The sequence below is a fragment of the Apteryx mantelli genome, chromosome Z (assembly GCF_036417845.1).
Source record: "Apteryx mantelli isolate bAptMan1 chromosome Z, bAptMan1.hap1, whole genome shotgun sequence".
NCBI classification, from domain to species: domain Eukaryota; kingdom Metazoa; phylum Chordata; class Aves; order Apterygiformes; family Apterygidae; genus Apteryx; species Apteryx mantelli.
In genome coordinates this window covers 71,809,937-71,832,957 of record NC_090020.1, presented here as the reverse complement: position 1 = coordinate 71,832,957, position 23,021 = coordinate 71,809,937, and positions in this window count along the sequence as shown.

The following is a 23,021-nucleotide window of genomic DNA, read 5'->3' as shown; positions in this document are numbered from 1 at the left end:
CAATGAATAAAACAAGAAATAATTTGTTGGAAGAAAGATTCAGCTTAAATATTGGGAAAGTCTTTCTAACACTAGGGACAGTGAAGCACTGGAATAAATTGGAGAGGGAGGTATCAGAGTTTTCACTGCTGACAGCTTTAAAAATAGATTATACACATTTTTGTCAGGAAGACTACAAGTATATTTGATCCTGACATAGGAAGGAAGGTAATCTCTCCTTGAGGTCCCTACCAATTTATTTTCCATGATTCTAGGCAAAATACATGTAAATTCCTGAGGAAAAGGCTAAAAATCCAAGTTACTTCTCTTCTAGATAAGCACCCCAGTCACTCGACTACAGAAATAGGAACCCTTTTGGCCACTGAATCCTGATTTTTTTGATGGACTATGATGCAGCTGCAGGTTAACTGGTAGGTTATTACACTCTTCTGAGTGTAATATGACTCTCCTTGAGCTCTCAGCTATGTGAATGTGTACCATTAATGCTTCTTTAGATAGAAAGGGTGCAGCTTTGGTGCTCTGGTGCATAACCTTCACCAGCAGAGCCCTCACCTCTCCTACCCACTTCTGCTTTGAAGAACTGGGGCCTGAAAGGCAGCAGGCTGCATGTGCTGCAGTCGGCCTGGCCCTTACATAGACAAAAAAAGAACGGGCGAAAGGAGGTAATTATGTCCTCCTACCCATACTGAACATCTTTTTAAGAGCTGGCAATGCCTCGCCCTTACAAGCCTCTTACCCTTAATCTGTGTCATGCTTAATCAAAGGCAAGAAAAATAACATTTGCAGATGTTTTTATTTGATCAACAATCTTCTGTTTTATTAGCTGTGAGGTTGGTCTCACGTTTCCTTGGATGTGTCATGTTAATTCTTGCCATACTAGATTGCATAAATCATACTGGATTATGCTGCATGCAGCATAAATCATGCTGGATCAGACACAAAGTGAAGTGGCTGCCTTAATTATGTGTAATATCTCCATGGTCTTCCAGACATTTAATAGACAGAAAGCTTCAACAATAGGGTTACACTGCCAAAAGCATTCCAGAATGCTTTGGTTTTTGGAACCAGTGATAATTTCAGGGATAATAAAGGAAGCTGGAGTCCCCTCAAGTTACTAGCTTTATTTTAATAGCTTACATAGGAAGGGACCACCTTTAAAACTGGAGACACATGGATCAACTATGCAAAGAAAACTCCTCTGCAAAGAGAACTTTGCTGCTGCTGTTAAGACGCCTCATCACAAGCCCATCCAAAGGATTTGTCTGTACTAGTGTGTACAGCTACACTGCTATATAGTAGTGGGAAACGGCTGTGCCACAGAGAACATAGCTATTGGGTTCTCTGAGAGAATTCACTCAGGTGTGCACTCCCAGCAGGCAGGCAGCAGTGGCCAGAGTATCACTTCTGCAGCTGTATCTCCAGTGATGACTAGCCATGAGTTTTGAAGCACTTGGTGCAGTTGAAGATGCCCTTCCCACATCTTGCTGTTTTTCACAGCATATTCCAGGGAGCAAAGCCCTTTTACTTGGCCTCTGTTCTGTTTCTTGGGCATTGATCCAGCAATGAGCAGAAGGACCAGCTTTAGACAGAGCCACGCAGGGTTATTTGCATACAACATTCAACAGGCAATAATTTGACATAAATCAGTGATCCAATATTTAAAGGTACAGAACTGTTTTTAAAAGCAGATAAATTCCAATCCCAGCAGCATTTGTTTACAAAGGTAGTGAGTATATCCTTTAACCCAGCATGGTCTGAATTACTAACAGGAAAGAGCAATATGGTCCTTTTCAAAAGACTGAATCAAATGAGTCAGCAGGGCAGGTCATTGTGAGATACACAAAGAACATCTCCCAGCTGAGACAAGCAAAGAAGCAATGACTCAAACACAGCACTCAGCAGAAGTACCTGCTACATTAGACAAAAGATCTCATTCTGATACAGTAGCTGGATCAACAGGATCAATAATAGAAATAAAAATAAAAAATTCCAAATGGATTCTGAGAGCTGCTGCTCCAAACTGGTAGCACAGCTCTAAGCAGAAATGGGTTTCACAAGGCCCATTATGGTTGATATCCTAGAGTGACAAAGAAGTTGCAGCTTCTGAACTAGACCTGTCACCCAAGTAGAGTCTCTGCAGACTACCGAGGCCCACAGAAAAGTCTGAGGCACAGGGCAGTACTTTGCTTACACTAGGGTTTCTGTCCTTCATGCTCTGAAGCGAATCCCTGCTGTGATTAAGGAGACAAGCCAAAGGCCCACAGAAATTTAACACTCAGTGTGCTGGATACACAATATGAGATGCGTTTTTAAAGCCACCTGTTTCCAAATCAGCATCTGCTTTCTAGTAGTGCTTCTCTTCTAAGATCTCAAAGCTCCTAGCTCTATGGAGAAGATATGTGGTATGATAAAGAAATTCTTGTTTGTCACAGCTTGAAATCATAAGGGCTTTATACTTCACTATCAGAAAAAAAAAAAGCAATATGCACATATAATTCTTGATGTATATATGATATATGTGTTACATATGTATAAGGGTGTATATGTGGTTGATTACTCTAGGAAGACACAAGTTTTATACTGATGTAATGCACATCTCCCAACAACGATTAACCAGAAAATTTTTTGGATTATAAGTAAAAACAAAAAGAAAATAAAACTGAAATTAATTAAGAGGAAAAGAAATAGTACTTTCCAGCTGTGTTCTTCAGAATCTGCCTAACTTTAATCTCATTCAGTCAAGTGACTCACAGACTTGAAGTTAGGCATGTGCTGAATAGGGATTTAAATCGCTGTAATGTTAAAATCCTGATTGACGTCATTTGTGAGAGTTCCTTTACTTATGTTGTCCAGAATTTGATATATTGATTCATTGTCCTTTGGCTGAGTGTGTGACACAGACTTTGGCTGGGAATATCGCTACTGTTTAAATATTTTCTTCTTCGAATCTTTCCTAACAGGGATAGATTCCGTATTTCTTGCCTTCTTATTTTGAGCTTATCCAAAACTACCTTCTATAGTTTAAACTGCTCTCTTTTCTATGTTGCTATTGAGGAAGATTTAACTTGCCTGTAATTCTGTTTAAGCTAAGTTAATAATCACTTTTCTGGTAAATCTTCAGGACTAGGTCAAAAGCCAGAATCTACTGCTAATGGAAGAATTTTAACATAGCACAGAGTTGAACTGTGGTGTTAAACAAGAGCTTGGTCATACAGTCAACATGTATGCTGGTAAATTAAACAGTTCCAGGGAACAATCTCCGCCAGGATTCAATTGTCTATACTGATAAATTGTTCAAATGGTCCTTTGCATGTTTTTGATGCCAGCCAAGTAGCATTCTCTAACAATTCCTGGGTTAGCACACAACATTCCCAGTTTGCTGTGGCCACTGCGGCCCTGTTTCAGAGTCATTTAATTTAATATGAAGAATGAAGGCTGTTTCATGTAAGCTAGTGCTAGAAAATGGTCCTAGCACCTTAAGGTATTCATGTACATTTGTGCAACCACAAACTCCTACTCATATGAACTATGTAGTCACCCTACACCCCAGGGCAGTATTTAGGCTAAATACATGAACAAGGACTAATCTTGTGAGCAAAAGTTCATATAAGCTTGGACAGTAAAATATTAAAACAGTATATGAACATATTACCTACAATTTTATTTCCTGATAGGGCAGACCATAATGAATTAGTAAGTTATCTCACTCTTATTACCTGTGCAAGATCTAAAGCATCATGATTTATTAAGTAGCAAATAACACTAAGTGTTTCTTTAAATCTCAGAAGCAGATAACAGGATTAATGCTATTTTACAACAATATAAATGACAAGGAGATATTAAATTCCAGTTGTACAGCATTCAGAAGTTTTTCATAGAGTCACTGAACCACAAAAGGAATTTCAATGGTAATTTAAAAATATTGTTATTGAATTTTCAACTCATAAATCAATAATATGACAAATAAAGTAAGCAGGTGTAGATGGAAACAACCCATTGAAAGAAATAACATGAAAAATGGCATTTGATAATACATATTCCACTTCTTTTTTGCCTGTGTTAAAGGAAAAATGAAGTAGTGTTCAGGCAGAAGAGAAAAAATGGAATGGGCAGTACAAAAATGAGTGACAGCTATATCTAAATCCTGCCCTGTCTCGTACTCAGAGAAGTTAAGGAACTAGAGCACTATCAGCTATACTGATTCACTCTAAATAGGTTTTAAGGCTTGACCGAAAGCCCATTAAGAGAAGCAAAGTCCTAAAACAGACTTCAGTGGACTTTGAATCAGCTCCAGTTAAAGACCAGTCACAACTATGTGTAAAGCATCTTCTTCTCTTCTGTATGTTTCTTTAGGGGAAAAAAGAGCACACACACACAAACATACTTATGCTCACACAGACTAGAAGTCATGCAAGTCTCCAGTTACATTTCAGGCTTTGTTCTTAGGGTGAAATCATGATGTGCCCAAAGAGCTTTCCAGCCAAGTAACACCAGAACATATGCATTACCATTTAAACAGGAGGATTGGTTCAGGATTCCTGCCTCTGAGGTCAGTGGATGATACAGCAGAATAATACCCCTGGCACTTTATGCAACAGTGTCCCAGTTAGTTCAGGAATGAGTCCAGCCAAAACCACGTTCTACATTCTCAGCCAATGAAACACTGTAAATGAGGCTAAAACAGAGCAAGATTACACAGCCAAAAGAAGAAAGACAATGTTCAAGAACCTAGGCTGGAGACTTGCATTCTACAGTGCCAGACACTGAAGTTTGCCTGAGATGTGTGAGACTGAACAGTCATATAGAATTGGATGATCTAATTAACTACAGCAGTCTATCTGAGGACCTCTAAGTTGCTTTTTAAATTTCAGATATTCTTTCCAAACTACTTAACACTGACCAGTGTAAATTGTTATCATTATTAGCATCTCTGGTAATAAAAAGCTTCATTTTTACAGCTTTGAAATGAAAACATAAACAGTTATACATGTACATATATGCCTATGTATTTGGATTGATGGACAGAAAATTATACTTTTCTATCTGGAAATGTATATGGGTAGAAGTGACATCCATAGGACTAGGAGTCAGGCTGTAAGAGTATTGTATAATAACCAGTGTACCATTTGCAGTCGATTCGCTTCACCAGGATTTACTCTAACTTGCCGAAATCCATTCCACATGAGAGCCTCCTGTCCTCATATTATCCCTACATAAAGGGATATGTTTGCTTAATACTTGCAGGCTGTTGCAAACAATAGCACTGTTTGTGAAGCTTCTTAACAAGAATTGTTGCAAGAGTTCTTTAGAAGTAAAAATACTGGCAATCAAAAGACTTAGATCATTCTCTACAATATACCAATATCTGTATATAGGACTTCATTCTCTAAGACATGAGGAAAGAGGATTTAAAAGAAATTGTCTGCTATTTAACACGTACTGACAAGTTTCATGTGTCATTAAAACATTTGTTTTAACACAATTCCAAAAGACTATCCAAAATTAAAATACTTTTTAGTTTCTTAACTATTAAAATGAAACTTTGTTGATTAACTATAATACTTATTAAACTAATTTTATGGTTAAGCACATCAGAAACCTCTGCTCCCCAGGAACTATTTGTATTATGCCAATAATGAGTCATGCTATCTAAAGCTATGAAAAAGAAAGTGAACACCATATAATGAAAATGTTTTTTCATGAGTGTTATATCTAATCCAAAGCATACAGAGGTCAGCAGGAGTCTTTCTGTTAATTCAATTAAAATTCTATTAAGTGCTTTGTCTATTACATGCAGCTATTTCTATGCAGATGAAAATTATACACTATTCTTTCTATGCAGTTCTACAAGTTTCATTCTCATGGGCGAGCAATTATTTAATACAGGCCTTGTATGCTTTCTACAGAAACTCTTTGGCTGCCGTCCTCTGTAAACCCCAAAGAATTTGGATTCCTTGTGCACTAAGCATGAAAAGACTTCCTTCCTATACTCCCCCAAGAACATTTTTAATAGCTACTCCTCTTATTTACTGTGTAGGCCTATTTGCTCCATTAGTTTTTTTAATTAATTACTAGTTACTTTTTTCTCACCAGCTGTGCCCTCTGCTATAATGGAAATGAATCTCAGTTAAGATTCTGTTCTAGCACATATGTTCTTCTTTTCGCATTTCTCATTACTAAAAAGTCTCTGGCTGCTAGGGCACAGAATTATAAACAGATATAATGTCAAGTCATTTAAACTTCCCATAACTCACTCTCATATTGATTTCTGCCAAATATTTGCCTTTCCATTTATTTCAGATGAGAAAAATGCAAATTAATGGTTCAAAAATGGGTTCCTTGTATCTTTACCAAGATTAAATGTCAGAGTAAAAGCATTAACATCAAAACTTAATTACAATTAAAATGATGGAGTATTGATTCTATTTCTTTGTATAGTGTTAATTATTGATTTAACTAAGTTAGTTTATTAAGAGTTCAATAAAACACAACCCTTGAACACCTTCCTATTCCACACTAAACAAAAGTGATGTGCTTAGTTTTAAGCACTTTAACTATCTACAGAATAATGCACCTATTTTACAGGGAAAATGCTTATTTCACTTGGCATTACATCAATAACCTAAATACATATACTCTGTCTAATTCCTAAGGACAGGTGTCCATAACACAAAAACCACTGATGACACAGTTAGCAATAACTTACTAACTATGGAATCTTACTGTCATCCAAATAAGGAACAAATGTGCATACATAAACTTCCCAGTAATCCCTTATCAAGAGTTTCTCCCTTCCTCTCTGCTAAAAAAACAAAAACAAACAAAAGCAAAAACTGAGCTACATTGAACTGGTCTTTCTGTCCTTGCAAGCTAGATTTCAGCTTTCAGTATCATCAGCTAAGGCATTCCATTTAATTCCTGCAAGTCTAGCATACTCAAATCCAGCAAAGCAGTTAAATAGATAAATTGCTTTAAACATTTAAGTAGTCCTAATATCACTTATTGGGGCAGCACACAAAGCAACTGAGTTAAAGTTTCAATCTTCAAGTTGAGCATGCACTGAAGCTCATTGCTGAATCAAGTGTGTCCACTCATCTGAGGATCAAATCTGAGGATCAAATCTGAGGGTCAAATCTGAGGGTCAAACTTGTAAGCAGTGTACATGCTTTAACAGGCTCCCAGGTCTTCCTTCCATCTATTCATGAACAGACAAACTGTGTGTGCAATGGGACTGTTAGTAAATAAAATGACTTATCAGTGAATGTAATTCTTTGAGAATTGTCATCTATAACACAGTCCTATTGTGAAGATCTTTATGACTAGTTTTAGAGGTGGAGACTTTTCTCTTCAGCAATACCCATGAGGCACATTCACTCCCCACTTTCCTTTATGTGGCCACATAAGGAAAAGGACACTGAATGGCACTTAGCTTCTTTGAGGCCAAATACCTGAAAAATGGCTTTGAGAAGAGATGAGCATGAGTGTGAATGATGAGTTCACCTACATATATAAGACAAAACCAAAGATCTACAGCTATTTATAAAAAATTTTTTTTTTTTTTTTGCTTGCATATCTCTCTGTATGTATATTCAAACTCCAACTGCAAATGTTATAACCTCTACAGGGTCAACAACCTGGCTATAGATCTTGGAGTTTTCTCAGGAGAACAAAGACTTCAGGACTGCTCTACCTGACTGATCATCTTTTCATGTCTCTGTGATGGTGTAGTGTTTGACTGAAGTGGGAACAGACTCCAGTTTATGACATCATTTTTCACCATTCCAATCCATCTACCACATATTGCTACAAAGAGTGTTCTTGGTGAGATATCAGCATTTCTGCTATGACACATGGGCTTCCTGGAAGATGACACAGAACTATCTTCCAAGGAAAGGCTGGGAAAGTCTGGAAAAATGCCAAAGGTTGTGAATTGATCAGAAAGAGAGGATCTTTCTGTTTGACCTCCCTCTTTCTTGAGAGAAAAAAACAATAATTTTTAAGGCTACTTAATTATTGCTAGATAAAAATACTTGTGTGTTACATCTTTTTGAACAGTCACGTATGCTCTGACTTTCAGAGATGCTGTGCATCTGCAGTTCAAAAGAAACTACAGATAGGCATTCAGTGCTTCAGAAAAACCAGACATGATGTATACAGTTTTTTCCACTTAGTAGGTGAGTTTGCTGCTGGCCTTAAGATCTCACTCTATAAAAATAAGGTGTTATGCTACCTTGTCTGTGGAGTCCTACAGGCTCAGCTGGACAGTAGCACCTCCACTCTGTCCTATCAGATAACTAGGGTGCACCATGGAATCTTAGTAGGAATACTTTGATAGAACTATACTTTTTAGAACAAATTTATTAGTTATCTTAGATTTCAATTTTTAATCAGAGGTAAAAATAAAAAAATATTGCAGATAAAAGATAAAGCATGATTTACCTGATTAACAGTTCCACAAACAGTAATCTTAACAGAAACTGCTTGTGCATGATTTTACAACATCTGCTCAAGTGGAGCAGCAGTTATTTCCATGAGTTGTTCCATTGAGAAGTATACTACTTTTACTTCTGAATTTCCTCCAAGGTTGACAATATTTCCTCTAAAGCAAACCTATTCCATCACTCTAGTAAAACATGAATGCAAAACTAAGCATACTGTTGTGGTATTTGTATTGATGCAAGTTTCTATTGATCAATTCCAGATAAGTAAAAAAATTTTTTTTTTAATTCTAAAGGTAAAAAATTGTGGAATACATAGTGATGCACATTAGGACCAATTTGAACCTGAAAGTACCGTGTACTTGATGAACTTGTAAAGAAAGCTGTCAGAAAATTCTCTGTTGGTTTAGGTAACAGCACTTGCCTGGTGTTCAAACACAGAAAGGCTTCTGTAATCAAAAGCTTTTTATAGAAATTTTTTTATTTAAAGTTTTGAACAATGTATCATCAACGTCAACTATGTCCATTGAAATTTGCACATTTGATTAGCAATATGGCAAATAAATTTATCTCTCATTTTAAAACTTTGAGTCATATTAACACTTCATTTCATTTCAGATAAAGTTTGTTCCTTGTGCTCATCCCAGGTTGATTCCAAAAACTTACCCAAATGTAAGTATAAATTTCAAAGGACAAAAGTATTCTTTGGTATCACACAAAGATCTTTAATTTCATTAAGACGGAAAATCACATACATTCACAGAATCACAGAATCACAGAATCGCTGAGGTTGGAAGGGACCTCTGGAGATCATCTAGTCCAACCCCCCTGCTCAAGCAGGGTCACCTAGAGCACAATGCACAGGATTGCATCCAGGCGCATTTTGAATATCTCCAGAGAAGGAGACTCCACCACCTCTCTGGGCAACCTGTTCCAGTGCTCTGTCACCCTCACAGTGAAAAAGTTTTTCCTCATGTTCAGATGGAAGTGTCTGTGTTTCAGTTTGTGCCCATTGCCTCGCGTCCTGTCGCTCGGCACCACTGAAAAGAGTCTGGTCCCATCCTCTCGACACCCTCCCTTTAGATATTTGTACACACTGATAAGATCTCCTCTCAGCCTTCTCTTCTCCAGGCTAAACAGGCCCAGCTCTCTCAGCCTTTCCTCATAAGAGAGATGCTCCAGTCCCCTAATCATCTTTGTAGCTCTTCGCTGGACTTGCTCCAGTAGTGCCACATCCCTCTTGTACTGGGGAGCCCAGAACTGGACGCAGTACTCCAGCTGTGGCCTCACCAGGGCTGAGTAGAGGGGGAGAATCACCTCCCTCGACCTGCGGGCAACACTCTTCCTGATGCACCCCAGGATACCATTGGCCTTCTTGGCCACCAGGGCACATTGCTGCCTCATGCTTAACTTGGTGTCCACCAGCACTCCCAGGTCCTTCTCAGCAGAGCTGCTTTCCAGCAGGTCAACCCCCAACCTGTACTGGTGCATGGGGTTATTTCTCCCCAGGTGCAGGACCCTGCACTTGCCTTTGTTGAACTTCATGAGGTTCCTCTCCGCCCACCTCTCCAGCCTGTCCAAGTCTCTTTGAATGGCAGCACAGCCCTGTGGTGTATCTGCCACTCCTCCCAGTTTTGTATCGTCAGCAAACTAGCTAAGGGTGCACTCTGTCCCTTCATCCAGGTCATTGATGAAGAAGTTGAACAAGACTGGACCCAGTCCTGACCCCTGGGGGACACCGCTAGCTACAGGCCTCCAACTAGACTCTGCACCGCTGAGCACAACTCTCTGAGCTCTGCCATTCAGCCAGTTCTCAATCCACCTCACTGTCCACTCATCTAGCCCACACTTCCTGAGCTTGTCTATGAGGATGTTATGGGAGACAGTGTCAAAAGCCTTGCTGAAGTCTAGGGAGACAACATCCACTGCTCTCCCCTCATCTACCCAGGCAGTCATTCCATCACAGAAGGCTATCAGATTGGTTAGGCATGATTTCCCCTTGGTGAAGCCATGCTGACTACTCCTGATCACCTTCTTTTCCTCCACATGCTTGGAGATGGCCTCCAGGATGAGCTGCTCCATCACCTTTCCAGGGATGCAGGTGAGGCTGACTGGCCTGTAGTTCCCTGGGTCCTCCCTCTTGCCCTTTTTGAAGACTGGGGTGACATTGGCTTTCTTGCAGTCTTCGGGCACCTCTCCTGTTCTCCATGACCTTTCAAAGATGATGGAGAGTGGCTTAGCAATGACATCCGCCAGCTCCCTCAGCACTCGTGGGTGCATCCCATCAGGGCCCATGGATTTGTGGGTGTCAAGTTTGCTTAAATGATCTCTAACCCACTCCTCCTCCACCAAGGGAAAGTCTTCCTTTCTCCAGACTTTCTCTCTTGCCTCCAGGGTCTGGGGTTCCTGAGGGCTGGCCTGAGCAGTAAAGACTGAAGCAAAGAAGGCATTCAGTAACTCTGCCTTCTCTGTATCCTTCGTCACCAGGGCACCCACCCCATTCAGCAAAGGGCCCACATTTTCCCTAGTCTTCCTCTTGCTGCTAATGTATTTGAAGAAGCCCTTCTTAGGGCTTCATAGCAGTGCTTGAGCATTATAGGATATAAACTTGAAAATATTCTATTAAGTCATACCTAGATTTGTCTAGCCATACCTATAAGTTTGCCATCTCAGAGAAAGAGGCAAGCCTCTATGAAGTATCGTAACAATTTATTTTTTGTCCTGAGTTCTGTCCTTCAGAATTGAAAAGTAAATCTCAGGTAATCAACAAAGGAACAGAAATAGAGGAAAGAAGTTACACTATAGCACCTTTCAAATAAAGTACCATATAAGTTTTAATAGTTTGTTTGCATGGATTTGAGATTCGAATTACAGATAGAATGAATTGATAACTTGGGAATCTGTTCCAGAGAATCCTCTGTTCCCCTCTCATTAATACCATGGTAAGAAAAAACAAGGTGACAATATGAAAAATTCCTCATTTGTATCTAGAGACAGGGATGGCTTATCCCTAGGTAATCAACTAACCAGCCTTTTCCTACACTAGTCCTATTCTGAATCAACATCAATCTAGTATTCAATATTTATGAAAAATGTTTCCTTTAAAGACAAATGGAAAAAAGCTGTTTTCCACATCTCTCCTCAGTCTCTGTGATTCAGACTAATCCTGCCTAACATAAACAAGGTTTGTCTCTTGATCAAGGAAAGCAAAAATTTAACTTTAAACATGCTAAATCTTTGGATAATTGAAAATCCCTTAGTAGAGGTTAACCATTCACATCAGCTGACAGAGGGTACCTCTGTTTTTACACCAACTTTGATATGCCTATAATTGATCCAGGACAGAATTCCTCTTTGTTGGAAGAAACAGCCCCTCTCTTCCGTTTACCCTGGTCCATTCTGAACATATTCCTTATGCTTCCCCTATTACCATTCTGCTTTCACTCAAGCATTCTGCTTTTTTACCTTTCATAAGATCACCTAACTTTTCTCCTCCACTTCTCTTCTCTTTACTTTTTCAGCTGTTTAGCAGCAGGCCCACTACGTGCTCTGTCATCATTTCAGTCGCTGGATAAGGCCTCATTGTTTTCCACTCAGACATTGAATTGTTTTCCAAAAACTGTTTGCATTTGCAGTCTCTCTCAGTCTACATCACTGTTAAAGTTTCCCTTACACACTGTCTTCTGTGGTTTTTCTCCTATAGAAATGACTATTGCCAGGTCTCAGGAGAGTACAGTTGTGTTGCAGCACCTTTTTCAGCTTGCGTCACTAGAACATCATAGCCTGGAACTGTTTTTCCATTTTGCGGTTCACCCATTTTATTTCCCCTGCCTTCTCCGTCTCTTACTTCTCAACAAGGAGATTCTTTTCCTTTCTTAACTGTGGGGCTTAAGGGATCTCAATATTGCATAGTTATTTGTGGCTTGGCTTTCTCTCTCTTTTTTTTCTCGTCTTACAATGCTGTTCTCCCACCAGCTCAAACTTCTAAGGTAATTAGTTCTATCAAATTTTGAAGCCAAGAAGAAAAAGAGGAAAAATATTGTTTTCTTTCTACTATGTTCTATTTCCATTAAAGACTATTATAAACTGAGTGCTATCATTGCATCTGGCAGGAACAGAGATACAACTATATACTAATTACCTTTGTAATCTACGAGTAGAAAAATCAAAGGGTCACAGTCTTTTTTGCATAGGTCCAGCCTGCCAGTATGACTTTTCAAGGCTGCTTAAGCATTTGTCATGAAATTTGTTCTACTCACTGAAGTCAAGTGCATTTCCTGTGCTGGGTCTGAATTTGCCCCTTTGTCAACTGCATCTTGTTTATAGGACATTCCCCATTTAAGAAGGTAGCAGGGAGATACATTTAAGCATTTCAGTTCTTTAAAAGGTATTTATTTTTCTATACCATTATTATTATATATTGATTACATATTTACATTCAATACCTTCACAAGGGCCCATTTAAAGACCATTATCCACCAATTGTTAATACAGAAGCAATCTCTTCTATATCAGGGAACTCCCCTTCTACACTCATTTTAGTATAACAATTTATAAATTGTGAGAGAATAGTATACTTAAAATAATCAGGGTAGCGTTCCACAAAAATAATGAAGATAGCACAAGTTTCACAGATGTCTGTTCCTTAACTAAGAGTTAGTTTCAAAATGCATTGATACCCATTTACTTAAAAACTAACTAAAATGATGAGATACATAGCTTCACAGAGCTCATGAATATAATACTTTCTAGAACTAATACAGCCTCAGCTTTTGGTATGATTTCTGTATGATCAAAAATATTCACTGAAGAACAGCATTAGGTGAATATCAAGTCAATGGAAAGCAAATGCAAACGCTAACTTTCGTCAAACAGCTTTCAATCTGATGTTAAATAAATTACTGTGGAATTGCTTTTATACAGCTGGAAAGCCTAAATATTGCCCACCTACTACTGTAAACTACCAAGAGTTCTTCTAGTATTCTAATGTTATTTTATCTTCTTCCCCAATGAACATAGTCAATTACTACTTTAGGGTGAAGGACAAACACAGCTTGTTATTCTAATTTAAATATTAAAAGTTGTATATCTTAAGGAGGATTATAATATTATTTTAAAAAGACAAATGTTCTCCAAGTTTAACTGAAATATACAGTCCAATAGTTGCACCAGTAAGAATTTAAATTAAGGCCTTTATAATGTCACACTAAAAAGTGGACTCTGAACTAGGCTTTATCCTTGCAAACACATGCACACATATAATTCATTTACAGGAATAAATCCCTTTAAACCAGTCACATTTCTCTCGTGGCTTCAGTGGGGTTTGGATCACATTCTTAAAAATAATCAATTACAGAAACTGGAGTCTAATCTTGGATAACAAAAATTTAAAAAAGAGTGCAGGAGGGATAATACTACAAATCCAGCCAGCTAGTCCTCTACTACAGTTGTGAATTTTACTTGCTCTAAAAAAGCACTTTATGTAGGACAGCAGTGAAGTACTGGAGCAGGTACCCAAAGAAGTTATGGAATCTATTGCTAGAGGTTTTCTGAACTTGGCCAAAGACGTGGCTGACCTGATCTTGTGCTAGTGATAGTCTTGCTTTGAGCAGGAGGATTGGACTAGAACCTTCAGAGCTCCAACCAGCATTTCTATGACCTGTGATTTTAAGTACTGCAATTAAGCTGGTAAGTATTCAGTTAATCAAAACATATACATTTAGCATTTTCTTTTACTGTCCGTGTAGACTGACAGTCTCTATGAATGGCTTCTACCTCTGAAATCTACTCTATCCTCTCAATGCAGGTTTTTAAAATACTCTATAGGTAGCAAAAGGGGAAGTCCTTTATGAAGGTAAGTATATAAAATTGAGATTATTTCAAGTTATATTGCCTTTTCCTAATACTAGAAGAGCTAATAAGCAGATAAGGGGCATCCTACTTGTCCTTGCCACTGCCCAAGCTAACCTGCATTTACCTGCTCCCCTAATATCTTGTTATCAGATAGCTTCATATTTATGGGTACCCATCCCTAAAAGTGTTCTTGGGAAAAGGGACACTGAACAGAGCACTGCAAGAGGTCTAGCTGAATATACCTTCAGCAAGGACGTGGTGCAGCAGTAATGCTCAGTACATGAATGTGCAAGAGAGTCTAACTCAGTAAGGACCTGAGATGTCTGCCTGGGAATAGGAGGAATACCAACAGAAAACAAAAAGAACTGGGTCACAAATAGAACAGGATGCATAAAGGCAGACATGCTAAAAGATATTACTGACACTTACAGAATATGCCCTTGTAGTGGATCTCTTTTCACTCTGTAATTGAGGAAGTACTGGCTATTTCTGATTTAATATGCAAGTGAAGATTAGGACAATGACATAGGAAAGTGAGAATTACTGAAGTGTTCTGAATGCTCAGGAGATTTCCTGAGGGAGTCATCATTTTCCAGGCCATAGAGTCCTGTGCAAGCATCTACAAACTATAGTGTTTAATTGTTTGGCCACCGCATAAGCTTGGCCCAGGTGGCAAGGTCATAATCCATTACCCATTAAGGCCAATGGAATGATTTCTATTAACAACCATGAGCTTTGGTTCTTTTCTTACAACTCAAAGATTTCCATCGAGGTGATTTTATTACCATAGCATAACTTAAAGCATCTGAGCTGTCCCACTGAAGTCAATGCAACTAATCACTTAAATATTTCCCTGAACTGACTCATACAAGAACTAAGGACTGAAACTCTGAGCATGTCAGGCATTGAAATAAGAGCCCTCTGTTAAATAGTGCTCTTTAACAGTTGTGAAAATATCACCCTAGTACAGTTTAAACTGCTTTGTTGTCTAAAATATCTGGCAAAGTTTATTCTGAGCATTTTTTATATGTGCTATTTTTTTCATAGAAGACTACACAAGTTCTCTGACACTCCATTTGGTTAAAGTAAGCTGTGAATTTATCTGTGCATTCGCTTAACAAATACTAAATTATACATATCTCTAAATACCACATCACTTATACCCAGTGGTTCCACAGGTCATGAACAGGAAATTATTTCGGTTTTTTTAGCCTCCAGATGCACTGGTTCTTCCATAATGATAGACTAGTCCGTAGATATATCTAATGTTCAAGTTGCTAATGTCAGGAGCAGAAAAATTACACAGTACATTTTGCAGGGCCCTGTCAAAAAGATTTAAAACAGTTTTTCACAATACTAGATTAATGTGTTTAGAAGGTTCAAAACAGTAATCTTATTGGTATCTACTGTTGAAAAAAAAAAGAGCTGTTACATTACAAGAGCTGATACTATTTCAGGTATTATTTTTTATATTCTACTAGTTTAGAATGTTTACATCACTTTTTAAAAAGTAAATCATACAAACTAGTTGATTAAGACAATACTATCTACCATTTCCAAATCAGAAAGGATATCACTAGTCTCATTTTGATTAAATGGATTTACACCATTATGCACATAAACTACAAAGCAGCAAGATAACAATACCTACTAAATTTTGTGGTAAAATCTGTTATAAAGTGACACTGTACATGAGAAATGAATTTTAACTGCAGTGGAAGCAGAATGTTTGCAGCAGCAACCAAAAACAAGAGAACTAGTTGTTACTTTCACAAAACAAACAAACAAACAAACAAACTTTCCTGATTAGATAACAGTTCCTAGGGTATTTGGCTGTTAATTTTAAAAAGTAGAGCAAAAACTGCCTGTTTACAAAAATTCAGTCCTATCCAAGTAAAAGACTATGGTAGAAATTAAACAGCTTTAAAACACTAAAAGATGAATAACTGGTAATTCCTTGACCACTGGAATCAATATGTCCCATTTTCCTCCAGACTGGTATTTTATTTCCCTACTTATGCATTTGCAGTCCTTTCTACCTTCCACAGTCCCCCAGTCCACAAAGACAACATCATTTACATGTTACCAACAATGGTATCTCATACTACAATTATTTCTATGCAGAACATGGAAATAATCAAGTATGCATGATAAGACTGTGCTCTAATCATGGGTAAAGGCTGTCCAGCCTCAGTAACAAAAATACAGAAAGTTGATCACACATGCAGCCAGACAGAATATTCCTTCAGCTAGTTAGGTTTCTGCAGTAACAGTAACTGGGAATTGCATATTGTAACACATTTAATGTAACACACATTAAAAGTGGCCGTAATAACAATGGCCTCTTGTGGCTCAACACAAAAATTTCTGACCAAAAATACTAATACAAAATTTAAAGAGTCAGAAGGATATTTTTTAAAACTCAACACATTTTCACACCTAGTTGAATACGGTTTGTCACTATTAATGAAAATACTTCCTTCTCATCTTCCCACTTGAGAAGCTGTGTTCCCAAACAATACAATAAGACTTGACTTTTTACTATCAGGTTAGTACCTCTGTAAACCCTAGTAACAACAACAAGCATAGCTATGACTCTAGCGTACAGAAAGCATCTGGATTCTTAGAGTTGTTATCAAATGCATGCTCTCAAATACTCCAAGTAAGAATTACATGGCTCTTCTTTACTTTGGCTTTTCAAGGATTTTACATAAAATACTGAATCTTTCCCATTTTTAAAAAGCAGGCATTTCATAAAGCCTAAAACTTTTCCTCTTAAAGTCAAAATGAGGTCTTCTGCTAACTTCAATGGAACAACACCAAACTCAAGTCTTAAAAATTAGACTAGATATTTGCTAAAAAAATTTAATTTGCTTGCCTAATTCATAATCAGTTCTAAATAATGGCCTCATTTTGAGTGATTCTTCTCATCCACAATTTACTCCACAACAGCAACAGTGGTATTAAAAATCCCTGGGAAAACAGACCATTTTTTTAGATGCCTAAATAAAGAGATCCTGAACTGATCATCTGTGGAAGTCAATGTAGGCAGCTTGTTAAGCCCTTTGATTTTGATAGCATTTCACAAGAGCAAAGGACCTGGCCTGTTTGCTTCCTAATGTAAAACTGGAAATCTCTCATACTTAATTTAGGAATCCAAGTTTTATTATGTTGGCTACAGCAATCAGGACACAGTATAAATTATATTTTAGTGATGTGTGTTTGCAGAAACAGAAGAAAGTTTAAATATGTACTCAATCCTCTACTTGTTTAACAAGTGGGCTTAGCCTGAATAATGGGTCTTTCCAATATGCAGTATTATAAATGTCACAGTAACACACAGGAATAATCCTATTTACACGGAGAAAAACAGTTCTTATATATAAGTATTTCTTTGTGGAGAAACTGTTAGAACTAGTTCTTACTCCTAGGGAACTGGAGAGTATATGAATGGACCACTGAAGCATATTTTAATACAATTTTTAGAATATTTTTCTGTATTGATTTATCTCTACTGGCAACTAATCCTACAACAAGTTACTTGTAGAACACCAATGGTCTGAGTAGATACATTATCCTCTTTTGCAAAGTTTTGTACACAGGCAGAAGAAATTGCATTTCCTTCTCAAAATAAAAACAGTCCAATTTGAAATATGACAGAAGCAGCCAGTCTTAAAAAATTGAGAGAAATGGAGGGGAGGGAATCAACAAGAAGATCATGGTACTATGCAAGATAACATCAGGTTATATGGGGGTTAAATATCTTCAAGACTGAGGATTCCAAATTTGTATTTATTTTTACACTCTATCCAGAAATCTGTTATTGCCAACAGAGCTCAGACTAGTTACCATCATTCATTGGCTCAAATGGAACTTCACACCCTCATAAAAATTTTAAGGGCTTATAGTCCTCTTGCCTGGGTAGAGACACGTCTACTGAAATCAGTAAAATTAAACTCAAGTAAAAGTTGGTAGACATAAAAGGAGATTCATTCTATTTCTTTAGACTTTAGCCATCCACACACTCCTTCAACCTCAGTTTGCTTTCTGTACGGAAAACAGGCATCTGGTTCTGATAAATAGAACAAATGTGTCTATGAGGCCTCCCACACACTGTAGGTGGATGCTGGAACTATATGGGTGTATGTACTCATGAGCTTTATACCTCATTATTGTTCTTTTAATCTTTTTATTAATTTAATTAGGCAACTTCATCTCATATTTTTGGCACATGTTCAAAACACTTATACTTCCTTCAATTAAATGTACAGTAAACCAGACCTACATACTTAGCTAATTTGTATACCAGGTTTGACCCACTTGAATGGCATCAGCTCACTAGTTTTCCTTGTTTCAGGACAGCTAGAACCAACCAGGCATGACACTGGCAAGATAAAACCTAACTACAGAATCTAAACAGATACTCATTATGTATGTATTTAAATATGAGTGATACCTACTTAAGGAATGAGCTGAGAAGTTAAATTCCTCCAGAGCCTTGTTGTTATTTGCCATGCAGAAAAAAATTTAGTGTAGAACTCAAGAAGAGCTAATGGATATATCAGAAGCATATCTACCTTCTGGGAGAAAGACCCTTTGCATAAAGCACGCGACAGCAAGGTCCAGCCATCTTTCTTCCATTCATTTTAACCCATTTTATAGAAGCATATATCATTACTGAATATTCCGCTTATGCAAGCAATGCATCTAGTTTACATCTCAGGAGCAAGGACATACGAACAAGGCATTAATGTAAGTTAAAATAAACTAATTCATTGACCAAAAATGTAGCTGTCACCATCCCCTCTGCAACTTTGTAGAATTACTATACCCCAGCCTTCTTGAAGGGCCTACGGCCTTAAAAGCCATAAAGTCATGCACGTCAATAATGTGCAACAGTCTACACTCATTCATGCCTTTCTGCATTCACCACTGGTGTCACTCACCTTCTACTGGATTGTAGCACCATTGCAGTATTTCAAGACTCACCTTTTCCAGTTCTTCACAGACCTGAATGGGGCCCACAAGGGCTCCTTCTCCCTTAGCCATCCTACTTGAACACGTTTTGGCAAGTTCATCTTCAGATATCTCTCTGTTCTATTTCAATACCACAATGCCCTCACTTACTACTGTAGTTATTACTACACAATCTGAATGATCTGTTACTTCGATTTGTTGCTGTCCATTTCATGACCAACCATCCAATCATCACATCAGATGACAGCATAGATACCAATGAGCAGATCAGGACTTTTTCTTTCCCCCAATAAAAAGGGACTACGTTGCTTGCCTGAAAATAAACTTTTTTCTGAAATACTGGCTCATCTTCAGCTCCAGACCTTTTCCTTCCATTTTCTGAACAGATGGCCCCATCTGTTTAAGACAGAAACTCTGCCTCACATTTCCAAATTGGTCTTACAAATATGGACATCAGGTTTAATGAGAATAAAGCAAAAGAAAAATCACTGACACAGTCTGATGGCACATAAGCATAATAGTACAACAGAAAAAGAATAGGTTCATTACTAAAAGAGCTGAATTGATGTAGTTGTGTGAGCTGTACTCATCTTCTCACAGAGTTTCACCACTCATCAAAAACCTAAAGAAGCAAGGGTATTTTCATTATGCATCATCATCGAACATGTCATAGCAAAAGGCATGGAGGTGTGTATGTGATTGTTCATACATACAATTTCTTGAATGGGTATTACTTATTTTTTAGCACTTTTGTGATGATCTGGAAAAATCTGACTTTGTATTTGAGTTTTCTCCTACATCTTATGACTGGACTTCATAGTATCCTTACATCAAACATGCAGTAAGATCTATCGTGGAATATGTTGGTTAAAAAAATACTAGCAGTTGAATGTGTTTTGTCCAAAGATAATGAAACAGCTATTATACTCTACAGCATAAACCCCTTTCCACATATCTGCAGGACTTGAAAAGATGGTCTTTCCCCAAGAGAGGGGAAAAAGCAGATAATAATAAAGGTTGCAAAGTGCAGAACAAGCCAGGAATTAAAAGGAAGCTGAGCAGAGAGGAACAAAAAGTATGTTTATATAGACAAAGCAGCGCCATGCAGAGAGACCTGAAATATCTCCAAATGAGCTAACTTCAGTACTGCAAGCACTGTAGCTGTATTGACATAATGCTCTTGCAAGGCAACATTCTTATTCTCAGCAAGCTAGTTAACATGGGCATTTGCTACACTAATGATATCCTAGCTAACATCCTTAGATGTAGTTCAAAGTACCTTTGCACAGCACTGTCCTGTGCCCTGCAGATAAATCACAGAGAGCTCTTGGTACAGAGAGGTGAGTTTTGAGACCACAGCCTGACAAGGCTAGTTGCTGAAGGCTAGTTGCAGGAAAGGAAGAAAGAGACTGTCAGATTCCGTAAATCAGGGGAGTCATCACCTGAACTCCAAGTGTTGAATACCTTCGGTCATGTCTTCAGCAACCGTAAGCTGGCACAGAGCCACTGAAATCTCAGAGCTATGCCAAACTCTGGAGGTTGGGACATGGTCACAAAGTTAAATACAGTGCTGAGCAGTTACTCCTGAATCTGTTTGTGCATTATGCACTAGAGCCTCCTTTCTTAATTATAGTAACCACCTGTTTACCTGTCAAGCTGTGCTGTGTAAGTATGTTCCTTAGGCATTAGTCTCCACTGGCAGAAAACATTGTCCTAAGGGTGAGAAATAAATACAGACAACCAAATTTCACAGATGTTCAGACTTGTGAAAAGTGGGAGAATTTTATCTTTGTAAAGGAATCTGTACATATTTGGTAGGAGCTGATAGGTGATAAAAATCAATTCTATGCTTATCAAAACTAGAGGATATGTTTAGAAAAAGCAGTGGAGACCTATGCACAGAAAGCCAAGGAAGATGAACCTGCAGGAAAAAAATTCACTGATTCTCAGACAGCCACACCACTTGACTATGCAAGAAGCAAAACCAGACAGTAAACGTATGGGCTTATCTAAACTGGATATCATAATGAACAAATGAGCACCTTGCAGAATGTGCAAAGGACAGCTAACCTATATTACCTATGATTTAATAGATTTTACTTTGGATATAATATGATTATTACATTTTTCATATCCAAGTGGCATGAGCAGAGATGCATGCATGTCAGTCACAGTTGATAGGTAGGAAATGAGCAGCTACCTAGCCAAGTTTATGTGGACTCCACAAGCCCATGGAATGAATGGCAGAATCACAGTACAGACTTCCCAAGAATAACTATGAAGTTTAAAAAGAAAAAGAGAAATCTGATCATTTTGTCCTAATGGAAATATTCTGATGAGCTATCAAAACACTTTATGGTACTTAAGACTGCATTCAAAAGAGTGATTCCAGCTTATGTACACAAAGCAGACCACTTTTTCACTAGCTGGCTTGAAAACTGATACAGGAATAACTGTGGTAGGAAACTGCTTAGTGCTGGCTGGTCATCCCAGGTTTACATAGCTTTCTGGAGACACATTGAAGAGGGTGCTCAGCACCATGCTGCCACGGTTATGTGATTATCAGCATCAGAACTACTTAGTTCTGGGCTGGGCATGTTGATGTGGATTGCTGTCATACCCAAGACTACAACGAAAATACATATCTCCCTCCTCTGCAAGAAAGCATGAGAAACAATCAGTGAGCCTTTAGAGGCTAGGTTAATCTCTGGGAATCCTAAAATCCTTGTCAAGATCTGAATGGCAGCAAGTTCTTAATTCTGTAAGTAAATATTTAAGAAAACTCTTATAGAAAACATCAGAAGAAACTGTAATAAAAGCTGAGCAGCTGATAAAACACTGGTATAGCACAGACAGAATCTGAAAGACAAAAGCACAAAAAAAGCAACAATACAGTGGAGAGTTAAGGGTGCAACATCCAATCTGCCATACTAAAATGAGTCATCTGGTAAAAGTAATGAGCAGTGCAACAGCAAAATCTTCAGCTGACACAACATCGTTTCAGGTAATCACAATTAAATGCTGTGAAAAGTATCAGAGGATCTTAACAAAGCTAGCCAAGTGGAAAGCAACAAATGAAATTCAGGACTAAGCCATGCAAATCAAAGATGGCCTAATCTGAACACTATTTAGTTTTCAGTTAACTAACATTAACTGATGATCATTCAGTTAATAATCCTGTTCAGTGTGTAATAATGTCCCAAAAAGTGAACAAAATGAAAGGATGTCCAAAGAAATATTAAAAAGTCATTGCAAGAAGCAGCACCACACTCTCACCTGCAAGACACTGTTCAGTTCTATTTATCCTATCTCAGAGAAAATAAACTTTAAGAGCTATAAGAGAAATAGAGGAAGTTCAGTGAAAGATTTTGAAAATATCATCACCTCATTCTTTTATTTTTATCCTTACTGGGTGGGCCAACTGACATCTGTGACTGGGCAAGGACTGGTATTCACTGGCAGAACTCAGAACATCTTTGCCTGGGGATGCACTGCTAAATAACGCATGGAGCGATCAGGCACTCAGGGTCACAGTAGCCTTCTTTCCTTGCTTTGTTCATTTAACTTGTTCCCACAGGCCGCACTCCTCTGACATTGCTCTTCAAACTCTGCCTCTTTGCTGTGCCACTCCTCCCCTACCAAAATAAAATGTACTCTTCAGACAGCACAGTATTCACACTTGCAGAGCACCCACATGGATTATAAGACTACTTTACTTTTGTTTGATTCAAATAAATAAAAAGTACTTCCAAG